General features: G+C 42.5%; 1 long non-coding RNA gene across 4 annotated transcripts in view; it reads left to right on the top strand.

The window, feature by feature from the left end:
- The first annotated feature begins 700 nt into the window (after nucleotides 1-700).
- The window catches only part of LOC111247681 (uncharacterized), a 70,901-nt gene continuing 48,739 nt past the window's right edge, over nucleotides 701-22,862 (top strand). For 3 of the 4 annotated variants that reach the window (XR_015323433.1, XR_015323432.1, XR_015323434.1), the window contains exon 1: nucleotides 703-1,234. This is a non-coding gene — a long non-coding RNA (uncharacterized LOC111247681). Of the gene's footprint in view, nucleotides 1,235-22,862 lie in introns of all 4 variants that reach the window. The other variant, XR_015323435.1, reaches the window with a different exon arrangement.

Here is a 22,862-nt window from a genome sequence, read left to right as displayed (position 1 = left end):
TTGACGTAGACCCAAAATTAAGTGAATGAAAAAACCATTACAGTTATCTCTCCTACTTCTTATCGTATTAGCCCAGGTTGTCAAGATCGTTCCACGAGCAGAAACAAGCAGTAAAAACAAAGTCGACAAAGCCCAGTTTATCACCATTGGACGTCATAGTCGTTAACTGGTACATGCTCTTCTTTCATTTTGTCATTTCACTAGATGTTTAACAGTATAGCTTCACAGACCTTTTCATAACTTGTTGTTCGTTGATTAGTCGGACGCTGTTTGCATATCTATTTTTGCGCATACATGTGTGTACGTTCCATCATCCGTCAGTGCCTCGTAGTCGCTGCTCGCCCAAGCAATAACTGGTGGCCTGACCTTGACGAGCATCTATATCCATACGCAGCACACGGACCAACTATATGCGCCAAGTAATAGGAATCACATTTTGGTGTTAACTACGGGCCTCTAATCTTGATCCGGGTCCCGCCGACGCCGCGGCGGTTCATCCCCCCCCCCCCCCCCCCCGTGAACACACGTCGGATCGTCATTCTGATTTATAGTTCATATTCTGCCACCTTCGATATCTACTCCAGTTCTCAGGCAGCAAACCTGCCATCCAAAGAGAGCGTATCGAGCGATTTAACTGCTCTGTCCTAGAGTGAAACCAAGAGTTAAATATCACTGGTGAACGGTTTGCTGGCTCAGCGCCCAGTCGTGTGATGGAAGAACCGGGCCTATTCGGCAATCTACGAGCGTCAATTGCTTCCCGTTTGGGAATGGCGCTCTACTTCCCAGCAACTGCACCCTTGAGAGCGGACAACCGACCGGGCAACACTGCAAAACGGTCACAGAGTTGAAAGTAGAATGAAAGGAAACGGAGTCTGCATGTAGCATTAGTAGTAGCAGCGCAATGGACGCAAGTACGCGCACTCCGCGCAAAGTTGGTAGCCGCCGATTGTCAGTTGATTTATCGTAGATTTGTGACTGTGTATGTTTAAGTAGATGCGTGTTTGTGCATCGACCAGCTGAAAATGCAGCCATAGCCGACGATGATGAAGCCGAGACTCGAGTCGTGAGACGGACATTTAGCGAAATTGCAGGACAACCATTTCGGGGTCGGACTAGCCACACGATATGACAGTGCCTGCACGCCAGCTATAGCAACTATCCAAACGACAGCGATGATTTTCTTAAGCAAGTGGCTGGACAAACGTTCGGCCAGGCGAATCTCAACCTGGTCAAAGTAAGCCAAAATACAGAGAATACCGAATAAAACCAGTTTGCTTATATCACAGACCGCGATGTCCTTGGACAACTCGAAATGACTAGGAGGAGCTGTGAATAAATTTGTAACGAACCGTAGCCTGTTTTTAACAGGTAGAACTACTGAAGCTTTGACCTTTTCGGATCAGGTGGCCGTGTTTCGTCAGTAAAATGCCTGTTATTGATCGCGTATGTTGCAACATGTGTCCCATCCTATTTTCTTACAACGAATTCGGATCATTAAGAAAACAGTTCGAATCTTTTTTTTGACTATTTTTATCTGTAAGTTTGACGCTAAAAAAGACTTGGCTGAAAATTCATGGGTTCATTTTAGCAATATATGTAATTTCCCGATAGGCTCCGACATCGTTGGGGGGTAACAACTTCGCTGTTACCTGACGTGAATGACAGCTGTTACTTGATGACTCCAATATACACGAATTTCGCAGCCAGCAGGGCTTGAATAGAGACAATCGTTTAGCTGAGATAGTATCTAAGTAAAGGACATGGTCCTTGTGGCGTCAAATAGTCCATATGGCAAATGAAAAACACTATTTGGTTGTACAAATTGATACTAAATTATCTAACTGAAAAATGTCAAAAGTTTAATCATAAATAAATCGGGTGTCTTGTTCTGATTATGTTACCCTACCTATAGAATCGGCCTTATTAGCTAGCAGGCCGTCAATAATAGCAAGAACAGTGCCTCTTTTCGCGGTGTATGTTTGCTGCTTAAAAGTTTTGTAATGCTCTAATTTCCGCACGAACTAAAATGTAGAACATAACTAGCGTACGTTTAATTCATTGGCTAAGACAAATTACAAAAGGCGGAGAACTTAGAAGTTTGTTAATAATCAAACACACGTAATACACTCGGATAATGACCTGTCAATGATTATTCATCAAAATAAAGGGGAAAAAAACGTGGTCCTTTCTTAACACAATACCAAAGCGATCTGGGATCACTGTTGTGGCTGTTAAACGGGATATATACGGCAGGAAAAAAGAAAATCGATGAACATGACTACTACACAGATGTGCTAAGTAAAACATACGTATCAGGCGTAGTTTGCGTCCGTTTTAGCATATGCACAATCAACAGCTTACTGCATTGTCCTACAAGTGACTCGCTAAATACCTAAACTGAGCATTTTAGGCCTGTTTGTCGTTCGCTGCTTTTTCATTTTATATAATTTATATAACATTTTGCAATTTCTTTATAATGGAGTCAAACTAGGCCAGAAATGACAGCCCAGTAAAAAAAACTGTGGCTGGGGCAATAACAGTCTCACCTGCCCCAGTTGATGTTTGCTGGTCTTCGGCGCTGATCGGTGTCTTCAAACGTTGGATACGGCAGTTTAGTCTTTTGCTTATTTTAGCTGGAAATAGGGTTGTTTTTGGTGACCGATAAGAGCTTTGTATTCGTGGTTACAGTTCATTGAGATACACTTTGATCTCGTCACACTGGCGACGGTCAAAGTAAAGACGCGACATTATATATGTATATGCAAAGTGGATATCGGCAAATATAAAGCAATCGCATCGTGCTTCTATCGAAAAAGGAGTGAAAGAGACTACTCTAATACAAACTAAAGGGCAAGCGGAGAAGACGACAAGGGAGAAAGATAGGGACAGATGACGACGACGACGACGACGACAACGATGTCCTAATGAAACGTAATGCGGCGCAACGAATCAGTCAGAGGTCACGAGCAAAAGTTTCGATTCTAAGACGACGAACGCCCTGGGAATTTAGCGCCTTGGATCAATGCAAGTAAGCGAATGGCTCTTGCGTGGGTCAAGCACGAACGTAGGTCTGTGCGATTCCTGGCGTCATCTCGTCATATAGTGAGTCTTTTCAAGATAATCCTATTGTCTATATCAGCTTTTTCATTTACATCAACAATAATATAGGTATTTCACTTGCTCTTTATTGATTGATTGATTGCAAATTGATGTACTTTTAAGTGCAGAGAAGCCTCAATTATAACAGATGTAAGATACCGATTGGGCCTTTGATTTCTATTAACTAACGGAACGCCAGCAAGGCTTAGCATAGGTCCAAAAAAGAAAACAGTAACGATATGCGAAATATGTAATTTTTCAATTAACGCTATGTCTAAATGCATCTGGTCTTGGTCAACATAACTGTGACTGAGGAGCAACGACGTGCTTGGAAGCAGAGGCACAGATCTACGCTCCGCTAGACTAATCTAGGACAAAAGACAAGTGATACGGTAGCTTCAGGCCCGTGTCATTGCGTCGAATCCGTTTTCAAGATAAACTCTTTATTTTTTCGCGCTTTATGTTGCGTATCGCCGTTACGGGTGCCTGCATGACACACCAGATAAGATTAATCTGTAAAGTTGCAGATAGCAATCTATAATAGTGCTAAACTGGAAAAAATTAATGTAGAAAAAAAGAAGTCACTTCTATCAGCTGCATAGTTTCTGGGTGAAATACTTCTTCTATCACATGGTATATTATCAGTGAATCATACATTCAGTACGAATTTCTACTTTTTTTTTGATGATGAATGAGCTATTTTTTTAGATCTTAGATCTTCCTAGCAAATAAATCGATCTATCCTACCCGTATGAAATTCAGTTCATGGAGGGTATTTTAGGGATTGATTACATTTAGCTGGTATTTCCTTTATTTTAAGTTCAATTAATTTTACTGCAACAATTGTAAATATACGATCTTGTGGGGTAAATATATATATATATATATATATATATATATATATATATATATATATATAGAGCTTTATTTGTATGATCTGTATTTATTGCAACAACTTTACCATGACTATTATTGCCAGTACTAGCTGAAGCTACTACAATATTGTTAATTGATCGTAATTTCAATACAACTTTTTTTAATCCGAGAAGAGGGAAGCTCATTATCATTGCTACAACTAGTACTACACATTAATTGAATAAAAAAAGACGGTTCCCTATAAAAATATGTTTAATACACTTTTTGTATGTAAAAACACCTGCCGTCGACGTCACCTTATCAACAAAGTGCAGCCGTTTGCCTAAAAGTAGGCTGGTAATAGAAAGCACTGCTCTGTTCTCTATTTGTACGGGCACAACAAAAACCTTACACCTTTTATACATGAGATGGCATCTCAGCTTAATTTAAGGTTATATCGCGTTTTGTTCTTGGGATGGTAGATGTTAAGGACACTGAACCCATCGCTTACCTTCGACATGAGCTTGGATTTCCACTCGCCAACTGGCAATCGCTAACACCGAGATTACAGAAAGGAATCATTCAGGAGGGGAAGAAGAAGAAGCTAGTCAAGAATGGACGCTAAAATAACGACATTTTTCAATTTCTGTCGAGAGTGTGGCACGACACGGTTGATCTACCAAACACCCCATCAGAACGTCGACGGATTGCAACATTACTAACGACCATAGCGATAGTAACTGCAATGGCAGAACGACAAGTGGCGTAGTTAAACAGTGGTTGTAAATCCTGGGATCAAGCAATTTCAACATGAAGAAGTGACGCGTCTTCTTGATTCGTATGAATCCGCCTGGATAGTTGTAGGAGCAAATCCTGTAGACGACACGAGCCCGGACGGGCGGCGGGCATTCAGCGGGAGCGTCAACTGTGTAGATCGCCATCGATGCCGCTGTCCAAAAATATCCACTGTATTCGAACAACGCCATCTCACCGCAGGCAGCGGTTCTAACAACTTGTCGCTAGTACTGCAGTCAACGTAAGTGGCGCTGTCGCCGCGGCTGCAATGAAACGAAACGAAGTAACACAGAAAGACAAAGTGTGCCTACCTCTGTGTGCAGCTTAGCTAGACACACACACAGACACAGCCAGCTTTAGCGGCACCTCGTGCATCGCTTCGGGTGCTTAGGCTCGGCATGAAAAAGAGTTTAAAAAAGCGATAGACTTCAAGCCGATCTCAACCGATCAACTGATGAGGGATGAGCCACGTGCTTTGCCGAGTCGATGGTGACTGCTCAGCGAGCCGGGGACTACGATTTGGCCTACGCAACTATAGCCGACTCTATCGGCTACCATCTTCCATACGACCAGCATTACCATCATAACATTAGATGGCACTTCCTGTCGTCACATACGACAGCTCCGAGACGACTGCGACGTCAACAAAGAGCTACTACTACATAACGAAGATGATCAGAAACTTAATGGACAGCAAACATGCAGCGTTGGCCGACCGCCCAGATTATAACTGTGTTTAATTCCGTTGCCATCCCCCGATCTGCCTGTAGCCATAAGCGGGGCAGAATGGATTTGGCTGTCGTGGCCAACTTCAGAGGAGTCTGACGTTTATGGCGCTAAACAGGGCATGGCCCTCACTATACCCTGCTGTGCGTAAGTTCTACTAAGTAGTAACACTTCGGTCAGGCTTTATAGGCATCAGGCGTATAGAAATGCAGGATATAGCCATACATTAGCTTGAAACCGTGCACTTTATTACAGCCCATTTCTGCTTAATGAGGGCAGGCCGGTACGCTTGTTTACACTCGTATTTTTCTTTGAAGTAGTTTTTTTCGCGGTTGTTAGTGAGAGGACGAACTCGCGTAACAAAACAATTCACCGTAACGATAGTCATTTTAAAAAAGTTAAAGCATAACAGTGCGTTCTGGTGACCGATGTGTAGTTTGTCTGACGAAGCAAGCTAGCACACACCTAATGAAGTCAATATGAAGATTCGTGAGAAATCAAAAAAGTATCTAGGCAAAGTTGTCTATGTCGGTGCGTAGGAGCGTCGCTCAGAAGCAACTGCTCGTCTACGGAAGTCCTTGATAGCGCAGGACATTTATACGACAGTAAACACAGGAATCGCGAGTTCAGATCCTGTAAGCATGTTCAATTTGTACAAAGCAAAGCGAATTCGCAGAATTCTCTTCTGAACTTTTTTCTTCCACAAGCCATTCGTAGGTGTTTAATGAAGATTTCACTATACGAATGTATAGTGGTACACTATAGTTATGAAATATTATACTATGCATGTACGTATATACAAAATGATTATAATGCGATATACCGTATCTACAAACGATGTATGTACGCATAATACTTAACGATACTTTTTCTAGTACGCGAGATCTCTGCACTGGTCTAATATCACCCATCTAAGATAACAAATAGGTTTATTTGCATGATTTAAAGGCCGTCGACGACTATTACTGCCTACAGTAACTTTTCACGAAGAGCAATTGACATATAAACAGTCTACATTCAAACAGAACTTCGGTGCAGCGGGGTTTTCCTAGATAGTCCGCAACGTTGTCGAAATGAAATGACAAGCTTACGAAGTGCAGGTTACGGTGAGGGACCTACTTCATAATAAAATGTACGAAATACATCTATGTATATATGCGTATAAGGGCAGGCCGCAAATATAGTCACTTTGCGGCCTGTATCTTGTCATGGTGCTACGGCGAACGAAACACGCAGCTCACTTTTGGACTGTTGTCGCCACACATAAAACGACAGCTGACGTCTCCTATCTCAATGCCGAGATCACAACACCGCGGGCTGTTACGATACTTTGGGGTGGAGTGTTCACACCTCTTTCCAGTTTAGCGGTGTACCCCCCGTCATGCTTTCTCCTCTATCCTTTTCCCTCTCTCATCTCTAACAGTCTGTCCGTTTGTATGTACGTATATGTAAGCGTGTATACTTTTATGCGTCTGTGTGAGTATACGACTAACGCGCATGCCTATTACGATCTCGTGGTTCGATCGCCACCAGCCAAGGTGGCGTTGGATGATATACCTACGTCCGTTTGTCCGTTCTTTCGTATGCGTATGGATCATAAAACATCGGGTGACATTACCGAAAACAATAGAAACTGCCCAGCTTCATCGTGACCGCCACGCGGCATGACGCCGTATTGACGAGATCCGTACCGCTGTTGCCACCGCCGTCGGGGTCGATATCAGCCCGCAGATGGCTGCTGTCGTCGTTGCCTCCGCCGCCATCAACACCACTCCATGATTCTGCCCGGATCACGCAGGCTGCAGCTGCGTCGATCCTTTGGCTGACAGTTGTGTATTCGTGGGCAGATCAGTCAGTCAGTGAATGACGAGTGAGCGACGGCCTGGAAGATGAAAAGGAGAGAAAGATAGCGAGACAGAGTGGGTACGGGAAAGAAGAAATGTACATGCATACATAAATATATAATAGTAATAATAATGACAGAAGTGTCGGAACAAAGTGGGACAGAATGAAACATACTAACACCTTTGACTGTCACTTGATGGCGTACCTTGCTCGAGCGGATTCGTCACGGGTTACCACAGCCACGCACACGCCCATACGCTTCAATAGTAAACAGCGCAAATTGCTATTTCCACTACGATTATTTCTATTAGAACTACCGTTATTTGTATGACTCTTGTTTTATGTGTGTGTGAGACCATTATTTATATAAAAGCACAACGACCAGACGGGTCGTGGAGGTGACGGTGAACACGCATTACTCGCAACGTGTCCTTATTTGAGTAGGCCAAATAAATTCAACTCGATTGGTCGGGCTAAGGACCTCATAAAGTTGACGTTACGAGTTGGCTGATTATACTGTTTAGCTACAAACGATTAGTAAACGCTCAATAGTTTGTGCGTGTGCGCTAAGTCCTAAGCGCATGGTGCTGATATAGCTTGTCACATGTATGACTTTGTATGGAAAGATAGTATTGAATTATAACTAATTTTTTATTTCCTACCAATAAGCGCACCCATAATGTTTAATTATCATAACGTGATATGTGCGTAAAGATGTGCCTTAATTCCGCATTAATGAAATATGGGTATAATTTTTCTAATGAAGAAGGTTCGGTGGTCAAGTTCGCGATCCACATTCAAGTAAGTAAGTAAATAAGTTGCTATATCAAGCGCAATTCTATGTCTATCGATGCCGTCACGAAATCATTATGAAAAAATTTTTTTGCGCCACTTGTTAAATTGATCAGCGTCAGAAAACATACAAAAAAAATACCTATCTCAGCCTATCCTTTCAGTTGTAAGCAGATCTCACCTATTGAAGGACTGCATGCTGCTCAGATGTACTTATCTAATGGCGCAGTCAAAAAGACAGCAGTAATAACAAGAATAAACCTCGCGTCGGCAGGGGATCTTTTAAGTTGTTTCAAGTTAACGTCTTTGTTATTTTCTTTTGTTCAATAGCCGAAGCGTATCGTTATCACATAGCAAGCCACAAGATATTTAGTTGTTTTGTAGTTGGATCTGTTGTAACGTCGTGTTAAGCTTCTTATTTAGGCCGTTGAGATAAGAAGTTGTTCCTCAGTAAAGGTAATCACAGGCCTTACCCTTCTCACCGGCAGCAAAATGTCCGCATCGTTTTAATCAACGAGTCAGCCTACCTCAAGCATCCTATACGATTTAAGAGCTCCAATATGTCATAAAGAAACGGTCTTTTATTTTATTTCTGGCGTATCTTTGCCATTGTGGAAAAAGTACTCGTTCGTTGATACATCGAGGAGGATGTCACCTAACGGTCCTGATCCCCGAAAATAGAGACCCTTAAAAAGGGCAGCCTGCTGATTTACGCCTGTCTATGTGGTGCTTCGCGTATCCCTTAATACGAAGGCAAGTGTCATAGCGCGTGCATTTTTATAACGGCGGATAACGAGGTATGCACAACGTGTTCGGCCTGCTGCGCCAAAGGATGGTGTCAAAGGACGGCTTAAACGTACAATATAACCATTAAACAAAACGTCATGTATTTATAAGCCGGAGCGACAAAAGAGATCGTAAGAAAAACAAAGGAGACCACATGAAGAAACCTTTTTTATAGCTATACGGTGTGATATAGTTGCTACTTATACTGGTCCTACTATATGTAAGTATTTAACGTTTCTCTATGTATGTTCCACGTATCGTTATTATCAAAGCTACCGAAAAACAACGACGATATAGTATTTGAAACGATTACACGTCGGCAGTGTTAGCTTAACTGGCCACTTAGTTTCTTCTGTTGTAAGAGAACTTAGCAGCATTCACGATATCTTAACGCTCAGATGGTGGTATCGCTTCGCATTCGATCGACTCTAGATGCAGCCAGCCAACGTTTCATACGACAGTTACGTGGCTACAAAATTTGTATATATGTTCTTTTTTTTTTTATGTCTTTATTGCTTTGTTATTCAGATTCAGCCGTCTTTTGAGCTCTGGCCATCGTGATACCCTTTGATAAGACTAGCGACATCCGCAAAGGCCGGAATCCTTTTTTGTAGGCTAGCTGAATCGATAACGTAGGCGGAAAAGCAGAAGTAACGTCGTAGTTAGCCGGAATATCTTACGTTGTTGATCGTCGTTCTGTGACGCTATCAACTATCACTTGGAGCGTACTGTCAAGCTATGCGTCGCGGTTACTATTCTTATAGTTGTTTTTCTTGTTGTTGTTGCTGTTGTTGCTGCTGCTGCTGCTGCTGCCGCCGGTATGCCTATCTAACGAGCACATAACGACTGCTGTTTAGCTCATTTGACATTTGTCTATGTAACTTTCTCGGTTCGTATCTGAACACCGCCGCAAAACACACAATTCACTTATCTACCTACGGTTTATATCGCCTCGCCGTTAAAAACGAAAATGTTAGTAAAAAGCTATTCACAATCGACTATGCTACCTTTGCCCGCCCATAACGGACGCTACGTGAGAATTCAGATGGAAGTGTTGGGAGCGATCCATAGGATAGGTTGCTATTGCCATTCCAGTAACTATAGTAGGACTGTTATCTACGCTTTCAAATTATTGCCCTTGTGATTACAGTAAACGCTGTAAAGATACAGTGTCTTTTCGGCGTTTCTTTTTTTTTTTTTTTATAAGTAACAGTGCAAGTTACAATAGGCCCAAACAAGGGTGTGTGGAAATGAATATCTTACGAGCACAAGATGTTTCTCAGATTCTTCTTTCGGGACAACCATCAATCGAGGTCTCGTACTGGTATGATGCGTTTACTTGTAAGTCCGATATTGATGAGACTGGTCGCACGTGATTCTTGCCATAAACATTTCAGACCATTTTGATTTTATCATGAAAAATTCATAAATTATTTGAGTGCTTGGTTATATTAGGATACTCAGTATATTCAGGCCTGATAAAGTTTAGTCAGTTGAAAATGTAATCTTCGTTAAATTTCAATATCATCTTCTCGTGCCGGAGGGATACTTATGGGCTACAATTAGCGCTGCTAGTTCTACAGGTTGATCATACGACTTTAGTAGGACTTTTGCTGATGAAGTGAATCATGTTGCTCCTAATTACCCCTCCGTGCCGACCTAAACTGGCCCATGCACAATCGACGGGTTAAATTTCGTGGACTAGATGCACCTGAACTGGACAAAATCGATAGAACAATAAGAGCAGCTTAAGCAACAGGACTTTTCACTATGCAGAGATGGCGACCTCAAGACAACAAGCACTTCTTTCTCGAGCTTTTTTTGCGGCCAATATGGCGGGAACGGCGCCAAGTTCGGGAAGTTAATCTTATTTTTTTGCTCCATGTATAGCCTCGCCAGAGCAACAGCGCCATGATAGAAGCAACAACTGTTAACAATAAGCCATACAGTAATCACATTTTTTTGCTCCTGTTGTACTTCGCCTGTTTCTTTTCCACTACTTCTGTAAAGGAACACGTCGTAGTAGTTGAAAAGGACATCGTACGAATAGGACAATGAAGAGAACGTAGATTACACTATGCGGTGTGCCGTCAACATCATCTCCAGCACTGGCCTTTAGCAGTCATCATTACTGAGAGACCACCCAGTCTCATCGAAACACTTTCCGTGTGGCAACATCGAGCCCGAGTAGGCAGAAGTAAAGCTGGCGAACAAAGGGACCCTAAGCTGCCTGTTCCGTCGCACACTGCTCGACGCTTCGACTTGGAGGTGCATGGCTGTGGTCGCAGCTTCGATCACCACAGCCGGCCTTTAGTTCGTTTCCCCGCCGAAACTTGTCCGGTAGCAATAATGGCTTCACCGCTAGGTACCGCTCTGTGTTCACTCTTTGTCGACGACGGATGTGACCATCGCGCAGGGCTTGTTCCGTGAAACCTTAACTGTCGCCAGACACTGACCGTCTCTATTTCGATTCTATTTGGTTATTCCGCAGCTTCTCGTTTCGATTATCTCTCCTTCTTTCGCCTTTTTATATTTTTTTCCCGACGCTCATCTTTATTTGATTATATAACCAACCGCTGTTGGCGAGCAGGAGACGGGGAGGACCTCAGAAGAAAGGCTTTCCGCCGAAGGGTCAATGTCGTTCACTCAGACACAAAAGTGCACGCGCACGTTGATCGATACACACATACACAACGCTATAATCATACAGAACCCTGAATGATGATGTGGAAAAAGCAACGTTACATAGATTTATCGACGTCTGCCCTTTTTCTTTTCTCTCCTCTCCCGCCCAAATACGAACTGATACCAATCACCCTTCAGCCAGCTCTCCAACGACACGTGTACATACAGATACAGACGGACAATACAGACCATCGATGCAACGTACCGCAGACTGTTTATTCCTCAGTTGATTATTTTTCTTCTGTGTATCTGTTGTTTTTTGATTTCAGTATTCTTTTTAGTCATCATATATTATCAGACATAATCCTTGTTCGTTCGCATTCTGCTCTCTTCTGGTAAACAATAATTTGAACTTATTATGCCAACTATTGTAAATAATGCCGCAGCTTTTACGGTGAAGGGAAGTAGGCCAGGAGGCCGAGTGAAATTTCAAAGGACACAAAATGTAAATGCTAATGTTACTAGAGGGAAGAAATAGTTGCTTTCAAGGCATACGGTTCTTCTGAAGATATATAGAAAGTTGACTTAATTAGAAAGGAGCTCCCTTATGTTTTGGTGGTTTGTAGCCTGTCAGTTTAAGCGGGTTCCTTCCCTTCATATTGCATGCCAGTATAGAAACGACATAAGATAGGTTGACGTCCGTTGACACATTAACGTCGAGGTTGGGCTGGGTAATTTAGGAATCGCCTTCTTCTTGCGTAACGCACTTATGTCATTTAGATAAAGTTACGCTTCGCCAAATACGACTGAAAAGTCTATGATCAAATTGCGTTAACCGCAATGTTCAAGAGATAGTACCTCTTCGTTGCCTGACACCGTAAGATTTACTTCTAAACACACAAGCAAATATAATGAAACGTTTATATGTGAATTTATACATTTCCAAATATTACCAAAGGGCTCGCTAACTTCGGTAGGGCGAGCGCGGATTCATTTGCAGATAGCAGATATCTAAACGGGGGGGCGGAACACCAGATAACGATCGCGTACCTGAAACTAACTTGTAAGTTCCTGGGAAGATCGACATATACGAAAGGGGTCATTCATTTTTTCCCAGTCGATAGGCGAACTAATATGACAGAACGTGTGTCTATATGTTTTAATTATATTATTTTAGCACGTCATGTAACAAGTAAAACCCTGGCACACTCAATAATAGATCTTAGCGGTGGCCGAACGAAAAATGACAGTTGCCTATAGCTTGATAATTCACACTGTGATCATCAAGGAACCCAATGTTCAATTATTCGAAAATATTTTGGGTATGAGACCGAGAACAATCAAATTCCTTCTATCCAAGCTAGGTTTGTAAGACTAAAATGTTGAAGTTGTCTTTCTTCAGACAATGTTAGCTATTTAGTAAATACGCGCCTTTAGTAGCTATACTATTCTGTCATCTCACATCAACTTTATCTTTCCGAATCAGAATAACACACCATCAAACAGCAGATACTATTAAAATCATCATATTTAAAAAAAATATCCATTAAGCGCTTAGTGGGTCCTGTACCGGGCCAAGCTACCTTCTTTCTTGAATTATCGCTAGGGGGATTCGGTATTCAACGCACAATTTCGTTGATCATATCTGACATGACCAAAGCAGTTAGCTACGACGTTCATTCGATGAAGTAAATAGATTCTGGCACTCTTGCTGCTTCCGTTGGAACCGCTGCTATCGTCACGTTTCTATGAATAGAGCACAACCGAGAATAACAATACGACCATCAGTAGGCCCAAGTTGATGCGCCTTGTGCGATAAAGGCGGTGATAACAAGGGAAAGAAAGGGACTATCTGGCTCGGTTAGTTTTCCTCACAATTCCGCTTGAATCTCCTGCATCAGACTCCACATCGGCAGCGCAGCAGTAACTGCGCTGACGATGTGGAGACGAACGGCATTCATTAATTAACAACGGGAGTGTGCGTCAGTGAACAGCGGTCAGGAGAGGCCAGAAACTGTCAGGAGTTTTCGACTCAACGGATGACCGGAGACGCAACGAGACATCAGGGAGAGAAGAGGGTTAAAAACTGAGGGGAATAGGAAAGGTTAACGCTCTAGCAGAACCCTCTATGCGTACAGACACATCATTTTTCTCGTCACTTAAGAAACTGCCTGAATTCCCACAGAAATCGAGGTATAACCATTGTTATTGTGTGTTTTGCTTTTTACTTTCTCTAAATATTAGACCACCGGAAGTGAGAAACACGATATTAGTTATCGAGGAAAGTGTCGCTCTACATAAGCTAATTAATTATCAGTTTAAAGTTACAGAGCTATTCAACGGCTTGAACGTGAACCTCTGGTAAGGCCAAAGGCTTGTCGCAGGCTTCAAATGGAATCAACGGCTAATTCCCTCGAATGTATCACTTTTGCAGATCGTCGTTACCAAAATCATGACACTGCTCAGCATTATGCTAATGGCACAGACTCTTCGGTCCTTTGCCAGCAGACATATAACGGAAAACAGCACGAAAAACATACAAGATATTTATGTAACTTGGACTCCATGAAAAGTGAATATCTCACTTGGGTAGTTCGTCAATGGGGTGTACCAATCTGATTGCTTCATATTTATTGTTGAATATTGTTAACCAATTAAGTATTTGTGTATTGTTCATTGTACTTGTCTCTTTAATTGAAATTTGGCAGACATTTAATTTGTACGCCAACGACCGCTCGTCAGTTCACTCCTATGCTGTACATATGTGTATTACCTAATGGGGTGGTGTTTGGAGTGCCTCTAGAAAAGAGCTTCAACATCACAGTAGTCTGCCGATGGGAGCCTTCTTTCGCATGCACATCACAGACGCTCTCCGTTTTCTCCTATACGTTGTGACGCTGCCCGCCGTTTCGCTGGCTCTGTATGGGAGATTCTGTCAGACGCCTGGCGTTGTTATTGTCGCTAATGATGCTAGCACTGCTACAGAACTTCATCGTTCTTGGACTCGACTGCGGCCAAAAATACTCTCTGAAATCCAGTTTGATCGTATCTCTCTCTGTCCAGGCAATTCGACGCGTCATCCACTGTGACGGCCTTTTACTTGACTTCGCTTCGAAAAACTGACGACGACTTTTACGTTAGTTGGTGTCGTGGTTATTTCAGCTGTTTTGAGATATTTTATCTGATTTCGTATCTTTCACTGCTCCCTTAAGCACAGCGGCCTTACAGAGGCAATGGACAATGATGGGAGCGCCTGCGGGGTCCTGCTCAAACATTCATTCACTCAATAAATGACATGTGTTTGTGGTCGGGAAAATAAATAGCAAACTATATATATATATATATATATATATATATATATATACCCAACTGACGCTGAACGTCTATTAAGAATTAATGAAAATATCAGTCGAACAAAATAGATCTAAGAGACAATATTCAGCTTCGGGTTTTAAAATGCACGCCAACTTGTAGAACGTGATTTCTATTAGTCTGGGTGTAACGCCTTGTTTGTCGACTTCTCAGTTGTGCTGAATATGGGCACATTTGGGTAAACCCTAAAAGTACTCCCCTCTCACGAAGATCTCATTCATTTTTGGTAATAGAATATGCTCGAACTACCGTAGTAGGGTAACGCAAGTCTCTATTGACACGGCTTAGAACTTCCGCCAATATGGCCAAACCGCATGATCTTACTGGATTAGTTTTACAAACGACCAATTGAGCATATTGAAGTTCTTCATGATTGGCGATTGGCATCAAAAGGCCTTCTAGGTCCTAAAACCTAACTTCTATAGCAGTCGTTAGGTCCAATCGACCGTACGTTGAGCTAGAGATGTATCTTCTTTGCGTTATTTCAGTTAACGCATTGATTGTAATCGAAGGCAGGTTAAAGACACGACTTGGTAGGCTCACTTATTTTAGCTATTTTAAATATATTAGATACATAATTGCTAACTTCTTAAGCTCTCGAATCGGGGCAACATCGGGTCAAGCAGTGTGTTGCACTACCAATCCGCAAAACGCAAGTCCCCGTATAGCCCACTAACCAAACCTTAGTTAATGAGATAAACTGGCTGGAACTTCTCAATTTCGAATCGGTACAATTTGAAACCCAAGTGGGTTGATATGTCGTAGGCTCTAACGTTCATTTCGACCAGTTCATAGATAACCACCTTCTGTCTACAGAACAGACCAGTCCACCTTCTGGCCAATAGAAAAGAGCCGCCGAGGAGAGTGCAATGAACAAGCTAACTACGAAATGGTTATGCAAAAAAATTTCACCCAAATGTAACCCTGCTGCGAGGTTAACAAGCGCATTTTTCATCTACCCAATAGTCGCTAGTAGTAAATAGGAAAAAAAAAACAATACTTGAAGGAAGTCCGTCAAACTAATCAACAATAATCAAACCAGAGGAATACGGTACTTAACCAAATTAAATTAGAAAGTTCGCGATTGTCTGATTCTGTTCACACGGACCCGGGCATAGCTAGAATGGGTTCCAGCCAGCTCTCGTTGTTTTCACGACAAGAATCAGGTAGAATCGAGTGATATGAGACTGCAATGGGCCTAAGAAAAGCATTGTATTTGTCTATAAAAATGATGCCTTGGTTTGTATCGCGACAAAATCTCGTTAGTCTGGTCGAACTGGAAAATCGCTTATAGAACCTGTACGTAGACTAAGCACCGTATAATGAACGAATGGTGGATAGACGAGTAAGCGAGTTGCGTTGAACATCGTCGATATTTTATTTATTATGTAATGATCTGATCGTCGTATTGATTCAGTTATTTCCATTGCATATGAGAGTAGACCGTAATCTGGCCATAAAGATCCCCAGAATGTCTGTTTGGAGTGGGCTACATTGGCACGTGTGTACGTGATATAGAACAACAGTCTAAAAGACTTTCTTTAGTAATGATAGACAAAACAAACACCATCTAATTAGCCTGTCAATGTAAAGCTGTCATGTTCGATCATATAGACATGGAGCGAAATACGAATATTGTTGTTCCTTGTAATTTACTGAATTTAGACGAGGCCGTCAACTTACAGACTAATCAGAGCGATAGGATACACAAGTCCGAGTCTATACCTTGAAGTATAAGAATACAATGTACAAGTTTACAAAATAAGCAGCCGTGCATCTAACGACAGGGATAATTTCATTCGTATCTTTGCTAACATCGGTAGCTTCTTTGTTAAGAAGCACTGGTAATCCACACATGCTCTGAAAAAATAACTCCTCAAGTTCGAATCATAGTAATTACTTATCTGACCTATTAGTACTCACACATTTGACCAGTTACTAGTTTCCTTCGATGATTTATTCCACTAAATTATTCTGTGCTTTGCGATTCACAGTCCATCCTCCTTCTGCTTCCCATGCCAGGGTACGGAATCATCATTCGTATGAATGTTAGCTCTTCTTTGGTGTAATTTGTAAAAAGAGGCGCTCGGGAAATGTTGTTGGGCGTAGGGAACAAGCATAAAGTGACGATAAAACGACGCACAACGTACCTGCATGGCGTGACCCATGCAACCAGATTCATCTGTAGCTTGCGTGTCTGTACGGAAGCCTCGTGTATATAGTGGATTGCCGTCTCCGTTGTTGCGGATATGCTAGGCATCACAGAGATCGCAGAAGTAAACCGATAACTGCGAACGACCCAATCAACAAGACGAAAAGGCCTGAAGAAGCAGAAACATTGAGGATGTTCCTAGTGGTTGTCAAACGAGTGGACATGTAACCGCATTAGGCAAGAACAGGCGCTATCGCCATCTTTACTTAACAAGGTGCTTGTTTATATAATATCATAGATGGTGACATATACACGGATGACAATGTGACCGCTCGCTGTTTTAGTATATCCATGTCGTTTTTTCATTTATCCATTTATACTCGAATACATAAAGCCACACTTTGTATCGTCAACTCATAATTTTAACCCTACATGAATGGAAGGATGTATGATATTTCGCCGTTTTGTTGTCGGCCCGTGATAAGAATGAAGGATGATACTTCGTCGTTACAAATATTGGTTCGAGGCGGGAACGGCGGTGATGGGCTCCGCGTTTTTATCGCGCTGAGTTCCAGAGATGCTGGCAGTGATAACAAACAGCTTACAGTAGTATGTGAGCATTGGTGCATATATGTCAAGATGTTGTCCTAACGATGAAAAAACGAGGAAAAAGGCAACAATGAGTAGACGCTCATTCTTACTCGACGATGATCCGTCAGTCAACTCACGACCGCTATTACAGATACTACCAACACACAGTCATGTCGCAGCGGCCACTGTGGTGCCAAGTTTTTGTTGAGTTTGTTAGCCCGCCGCTCCTACACAGCACCCTTCTCTCATCGTGTGGCACGAATCAATATTATCGACATCCAGAATGGCAACAACGAGCACCACAATAAGATCTGCCCGTGCCGACGCCAAAGTGATAGTAGTACTCAGAAAGGGGAGCTTGCGCCTCTGATGGTTGGCCTGGTGACAAACAGTTGACCGATCGTGTATCAGATAGGGGCGTGATCTGATGAGTGGCTACGAGCTGCCGTTTCTTCATCAAAGCACCACAATAGTTCATGCTGCCAGCGACACTAGCAGTCTGTAGGACACACGGCAGGGCATAAGGAGCGCCGATGGAGAACCGTTCCATGTCCCGCCGATGATGACGACGACGACAGTAAAAATAACAGCTTGATTTTAGGTGGAGTGACACACATCGTTACATACACCCATATTACGTCGTAGAAACGCATACGTGAAAGCGTCAGCAGACGACTCACTGACTGACAACACATCGCACGCTGACGGAAGCGCGCGGCTATAGGAAGGTTGAAAAACAAAGCAGGGAGAGATAGTTCGGGTTCGCCACTTGTACCCGGCCCTACGAAAAAGGTCGTTTCATCAGCGACACATCGGGGTTCGGGTGACAGAACGCTGTATAGCGTGACACTGATTTTCTTTAAAAAAAAAAGAGAAAACAACGAGGGACAATAAGATTAGAAGAGTTGTCGATGAACACGAATATACACACCGACGGACGGCGGGCGCGGTAAAATGAATGTCACCCAGCGACGTCTCCGGCCTGGCTCGACTCTTCATCAGTGTCATATCATACTTACACAGCCATAGTAGCAAAAGGAAAATAATCTTTTGTCGGAAAAGATGCACTGAATGAGTATACGACGTTGGAGTATTGATACACACTCAAAACAAATATAGAAAGGATTTTAAAGGCAGTCCTACATTAGCTGGCATGCACGCATACAATCGTACACAAAAATATAGCTCCTGAATATTTTCACATGGAATATTTATCTATATGGTTAGTGTGCGTTAATGCGTGAAGCTGTAGTGAAGGAGAAGGACTGAACGAAAAAAAAAAAATGGTAAAAGTATCTGCGTGACCACCATGCGCGTAACAAAAACGTTCATAATAGGTGATTGTTAGATAGCGCAATCGAACCTTTTAGAACATTACTACTAACGTAGACGTGGCCATACAATTACCTTGACCCCTCCCCTGATTAGTGCTCCCCATCGAGACCGACCGTCTAATGCAAGCAGCTCCGTTATTATTCAATAACATACGCTGATCGTGGTGCTCTTGCCGTGCTCGCCTGCGTCGGCATCCCCGTGGCATTAGTGCTGAGCCCTCATAACGAAAAAGCAAATTGTCTTCTAAGACTAAAATAACACGAAATCGTCATCAGTAACTCATGAAACAGTGAAAATAGTGGGTTTGCTCATCAATGCCCCCGTCCCTCTCAGGAGTCATTCGACTCGGTGAGTTCACTTTTCGTCGACTGTTCCTTTGTCATCGGCGGTCTTGGTTTTCAATGGATCAAAGCTATCCGCTACACAGCGAAAGGTAGATCGTTTAAATACAATCGGAGTTCTTCAATTGAATTCACGCTACTTTGATTAGTAACAAACGGAGCTGAAGACATTATTAACAGAGGTTGGCCGTACCTCATGACGATGCCGCACTAAAAGCCGGCTTCAAAACATCTTTTGGTCGATCTAGAAGAAAATTCGTCTATGCTTGCGTCATTTTTCGCGGTCACGATTAGAACGTAAATGATCAGAGCGTCTTCGATGATATGTTGTCTCCCGACATTAGTCAGATCAGACCTAAAGCCCATGACCGACAAGCTAAAGTTCTCAAAAGTGTCTGACTGAATGTCATTATTATCTAGAAGAATGTTAAAACAAAGCAAACGATAGGAGGCTAACAATGCAGTACCTAAAGTTACTTACCTCGACCGCTTAGTGGCGACCGTTAACATTGCACAGTGTCAAAAATGAAATGATGTGGATTGGACGTAAATGATGGTACAGGCACAACAAGAGGACTCGGTCAAAGACCACCAAGTTGGCACTATATATATATATATATATATATATGGTGCTCTATGGTTTGAAATTGAGGTTTAGTCTGTCAGACTTCATACCTGCACAACAATGCAGTGACCTCGCACAATTCTAGTTCATAAGTCGGCCTAATTTTGATGAAAAACGTCGTCCATCTATATATATATATATATATATATATATATTATGTGACTTCTATCATAAAACTTGCCGAAAATGGTCAGTTGAAACCTGTACTATAGATACGAACTACTTTTTTTGCCAAATGTCAGCATGCACGGCAAGCGCATTGCATCCAGTCAAAAATGATATATCGATTGGAAAGCGGCCAATACCTGCTTTGCACAGATTTGAGAAACCATATCAAACTTGTATATAACTGGGGTTCCTATGCTGTTGCTGGTCAGATTGCACACCTATGACCCATTTAATGGAACAACAGGTCCTATTGTAATTAATGTACCGAACAATGAAGGCGCAATTATATAGGACGATAATATGTAGTTTGCGTATAGGTGCCGCGCAGAGGATTACTATATGTTTTCCTCTTTACGCAACAATGCTGCAGTCGGTTAACTATCTACCTTTAGTTATCCTTTTCCAAGTTAATGTCGCGCATCACTATTTAGTTTACCTAATTCCATAAACCTCCTTTGGCAAAAGGCCTTCTCTATCGTAGAGCTTTGTAGAGGCTCCGGTAGAGGTCAAGGAATGAAACATCAGCAACACATTCACCACAAACTTATCATTACCTAGCGATGCAGTACTGGCATCGATTTTATCGATACAAAGAAATATGTTCGTATACACCTAAGTATCTGTCCAAGTGAACTACTCAAATAGAATTGAAGGGAAATTGATGAACAGCAGATCCTGTCTAACTGCAGTATATTTCCTAGATCTCAGTAGCTGGGAGCGGATAGCTGTTAACAGCGTGTTTCTCTATAAGGCCACTTCGTTGTCCACGTACATGATACATTGCCAAAATAATGATTCGACCGCTTGATAGAAGTTTTGATGCAATCTACGCCAAAGCGGTACATTATCGTGTCGTATTTAGCAGTGTAATGTGACGTAATTGACGATTTCTGCATTAACAGCTGAGACGTAATGCTAATATGCTTGTTTTCCGGCACGTCCGGCAACGGCTCTCCCTCACGAGCCCTGAACGAGGCTGTAGCGTAACGGTGGTAGACCCGTAACTCTGCTTTGCTGGCACTGGTGTCATTGTCGCCTGTAAAGCACTGACGGCGTCGTTCAGATACGTCGCTGGGATTTGTCATGAAGTTGCAATGGCGAACGCGCTAGCCAACAGCTATTGGAAGCCACGAAACCGAGACGAGAGTCCGACGCTTTTTACAGATATCGTGGCCACTATTGATGCTTTGCCTGTTATTATGCCAGCCAGGCCTATATGCCGCCGTTGTAGGTCTGAGTGGTAGCTAGTCGTGGTTGCCGGAACCTTGGCCTATTGTAATCCACTTGCCTTATGGTTTGGATTCGTCTTCAGCATTCTTGACTACTTGACCGTGATGCCATTTATCCGCCACGATTTCTATCGGGTAATGACAATTCGTTAGTGGCAAAAGTGATACGATTCGACACAAAGTAGCCGAACTTCAGCGATCAAGAGGTGGCCACCACCGACTTCAGTTGGTTTGGCGTTGGAAAGCGGGGATTGACCAACAAATCACGTCGAAGACGTAGATTGGTCTCAATAATGTGGATGAAGAGACGCTCAGACTATTTACAGAAACTTCCACCTCAACAGCGCCGAGGCAGACGTTTATGAATGAATCACGTTCGCGTGTTTGGACTCGTGCAAAGCAAAGGAAAAGGTGTTTATTAGATGGTGACGGTTGGAAATATCAGCCGCAGGTTCAACCGCTAGATAGAAGGTGGTTCAAGAGTTAAGTAAACGAAAGCATTACAGCCCAACATAACAAAGCCTGGACATATGCATTCAAAAGTGCCGCTTAAAATATTGTTCTATAGAGAGGCTGTCGACTGCTGTACACCATATTGAAGCACATATGTTACCTAGCGTCTAACAACAAACGGTTTAATAACTCGATCATCGCTGAAGTAACTGTATATATAACACTTGCTGATAGTCGCTTAAAAACAATCTAATTATATAATTTATTACTGTTCGCATTACCGGATATGTCGCTAAATGGCAATACTGCCTATTCAACAATACGCCTTTGAAAAGAATGTAATCTTGACCCTCGTCAGGGAGAGAAGATTGCGTTGTTGTTGTTATTATGTACGGCAAGACTGACTTGAGCAATAGTATATACGTTATCTTGGGACGCTATTGAATCTTCAGCAATGTAACTTAAAGGTAAATTTATTCACTTAGTGTTTTGCTGTTCGATTCAGTTAATCGTATTATTGTTCGACGACACGCCGAAGTTAACCTGCCTGCTTAGTTGTCTAAATTATCTTGGTAAACATACTTCAAGTGAGCTTCAAAATGGTCGACCGAAATCACTTAGCTAAATAAAAGACGATATCTTCTTGTGCACTAGATAGCACCAGCGACAGATAAACGACAGATGAAATTGCGGTAGTCGACAGAACTCCGGCCATATCTTCAAGCCTATCACAGCAATAGAAACAACACCCATAGCAATAACAGCAACAGAATGGGAGGTATCAGCAATAGCACCAGTATAAACCACACCAAAATGCGGCCGTTACAGAGAACGGCTACGAACGCTAATCGGAGTTATTGTAATAGCCCACCGATACGGCTCTCCAAGAGGTTATCATGCCGCGTTTTGCCGCAAAGAAGCATCGTCCTTTGTTTTAGTGTTTGGTGTTATCAGAACAAGAAATAATCTTTTTGTCACTCCAAGTTTTGCGCTTGCCCTTGGCAGCGAGCGCGTCGCTACTACCGCCGCTTTTGTTGATGATCGTGTTCCCGTGTAAGGCGGTACCATATATA

Source organism: Varroa destructor, unplaced genomic scaffold (genome assembly GCF_002443255.2).
Source record: "Varroa destructor unplaced genomic scaffold, Vdes_3.0 BEIS01000003.1, whole genome shotgun sequence".
Classification (NCBI taxonomy): Eukaryota; Metazoa; Arthropoda; class Arachnida; order Mesostigmata; family Varroidae; genus Varroa; species Varroa destructor.
Note: the sequence above shows the minus strand (reverse complement) of the source record. Positions and strands in the feature narration are given on the sequence as shown.